This window comes from Schistocerca nitens, chromosome 6 (assembly GCF_023898315.1).
Source record: "Schistocerca nitens isolate TAMUIC-IGC-003100 chromosome 6, iqSchNite1.1, whole genome shotgun sequence".
Taxonomy (NCBI): Eukaryota; Metazoa; Arthropoda; class Insecta; order Orthoptera; family Acrididae; genus Schistocerca; species Schistocerca nitens.
Genome location: NC_064619.1, coordinates 224,135,664 through 224,138,468, shown reverse-complemented (window position 1 = coordinate 224,138,468; position 2,805 = coordinate 224,135,664). Strand labels below are relative to the sequence as shown.

The following is a 2,805-nucleotide window of genomic DNA, read 5'->3' as shown; positions in this document are numbered from 1 at the left end:
TTGTCCCTAACTTAGATCGTGAGGTTTAAGACGAAGTGGTATGTGGAGCCAATTCCTTTCCACTCAAATCTCAAGAGAGACACACAGCTAACCCAATAGTAATTGCTGCTACTCGAAACTGAACAAAGTTAGAAAAGGATGAACAGGCACGCTCTGCTGAGCTCTGATTATCACCTAGGAAAATCCCTATCTGCCGGTGCTGCGGACGTACATTACCAACAGTCTTCTTATCTCCCAGAACACGATCTGGCGTACCGCAGGCGAGGGCTGGTTGCTCCGACGTCCTCGACCGAAAGGCGACTGCCGACTACTCAGAGCACCCGTACCGGCCGAACACCGAACATTCCCGCCCCCACGACAGTGGCCGTGGTTACGTTCCAATCAGCAACTCGAAAACCGGCGGAAATTCCACTCCATTGCCGGAGCACTACCATTCCACCAATGGAGATTCTTGGCGCCAATTTCTGTGCTGATTTTGCAGAAAGTGCGGGAATTTTCCCGCCACAACTGCGTGGGTACACAAGTCATTCCCACGCCTCGCTGGTAGCCCGCCAGAAAGTGTTTTCGCAAAGTTTCTCTGAAGTAACGGAACCTCTAGCCCAGCCGCTACTTCACACCCCAGCGGGCGTGTCTCTTGACAATGTCGGCGTATGAAAAGCATTCACTCGACTGCCTCACACACGTCGGCTTAACTCTCTCCAGTTCCACAGAGCCCGCCTGTCACCGGCCCACCCGGGTGACGAGAGACGCTGCGTGGGAAGTACGCGTGTTAAGGAAAAGCAACCCTCCATCGCATGCAACTAGAGAGGAGAATCGTAAGATAGAAATATGAGAGGGGGCTCATGCCACCTCTCAGTCTTGAGCGATGAGAGTCGCTTCTGCCTTGGTGCCAATGATGGTCGTATGCGTGTTTGGCGCCGTGCAGGTGAGCGCCACAATCAGGACTGCATACGACCGAGGCACACAGGGTCAACACCCGGCATCATGGTGTGGGGAGCGATCTCCTACACTGGCCGTACACCACTGGTGATCGTCGAGGGGACACTGAATAGTGCACGGTACATCCAAACCGTCATCGAACCCATCGTTCTACCATTCCTAGACCGGCAAGGGAACTTGCTGTTCCAACAGGACAATGCACGTCCGCATGTATCCCGTGCCACCCAACGTGCTCTAGAAGGTGTAAGTCAACTACCCTGGCCAGCAAGATCTCCGGATCTGTCCCCCATTGAGCATGTTTGGGACTGGATGAAGCGTCGTCTCACGCGGTCTGCACGTCCAGCACGAACGCTGGTCCAACTGAGGCGCCAGGTGGAAATGGCATGGCAAGCCGTTCCACAGGACTACATCCAGCATCTCTACGATCGTCTCCATGGGAGAATAGCAGCCTGCATTGCTGCGAAAGGTGGATATACACTGTACTAGTGCCGACATTGTGCATGCTCTGTTGCCTGTGTCTATGTGCCTATGGTTCTGTCAGTGTGATCATGTGATGTATCTGACCCCAGGAATGTGTCAATAAAGTTTCCCCTTCCTGGGACAATGAATTCACGGTGTTCTTATTTCAATTTCCAGGAGTGTATATACTTATATGGGCAAGGTGTCTGTTCTTTCGGACATGTCTCCTCAGGTTACCTCACAAGAGCTGAGTGCACCCCGCTTGCCAACAGCGCTCGGCAGACCGGATGATCACCCATCCAAGTGCTAGCCCAGCCCAACAGCGCTTAACTTCAGTGATCTGACGGAAACCGGTGTTACCACTGTGGCAAGGCCGTTGGCAAATCTCTGTGTAGTCATTACATAATCAATCTGAAACCTTCTGGTGTCTCCAGTTCTCTTCATGTATTATAAAACCTTCTTTTATGATTCTTAAAACAAGTGTTAGCGATAATTACATTATACTCTGTTACAAATTCTACCAGGCGACTTCCTCTTTCATTCCTTTGATCCAGTTCATATTCACCTCCTATTTTTCCTTCTCTTCCTTTTCGTGTTATCGAATTCCAGTCCCTCATCACAATTAGATTTTCGTGTTCTTTAAGTATCTGAACGATTTCTTTCATCTATCTCATCATACATTTCTTCAGTCCCTCATAACTATTAAAAAAGGAATATTTTACTGCAGGTGTAAATATCCAGTTGTTGTAAATAGATGAAATGAAATGTATCTGATTCCTGTGCAGACGACAAACCATACGTTTTCAAAAATAATCAACAACATAACAAAGGAATTAGCTCAATTTTTTAATATTTCCAAGAGTTCCTCGATAGAACAGAAGAAGTGAGCCACGAGGAAACTCTTCAGTTTATACACGAAAGTGCGTGGATTACTGCGAAGATTTTTGAATTCTTGTGCCAGCTTACTGAAAATGGGTGCATCAGAATACTGCACGCCTTTCTGCACTAGTGTCAAGGAGGTGCGTTCCGAATACAGATTGGATTTCTGCGTGGCATTAACTGAGTGAAAGCTGCTAACTCTTGTGAATAAGCTAATATTCTTAACAACAGACGACATGGAAGAAAATATGTGTTGATAGGTCAATGTCAGAATTCCCAGACTACTGAACAGGGATCGACAAGACGTTCGCGAACTTAACACCGAATCCAGAATGTTTCTTAACACCGAATATTGTTCGAACCGCCTTTTTCTGAGCCAAAAATAGCCTTTTTGAGTTAGTAGAGTTAATCCAAAAAATAGAACCATACCTCATACGCGAATGAAAATAAGCAAAGTAGACTACTTTTCGTGTTGAAGTATCACATATTTCAGATACAGTTCTGATGGTTGTAAGTGGGCTGTTTAGG

General features: G+C 47.2%; 1 pseudogene; it reads right to left on the bottom strand.

Moving 5' to 3' along the window:
- Window positions 1–1,661: 1,661 nt before the first annotated feature.
- Window positions 1,662–1,779, bottom strand: LOC126263900 (5S ribosomal RNA; annotated as a pseudogene).
- Window positions 1,780–2,805: the final 1,026 nt, after the last annotated feature.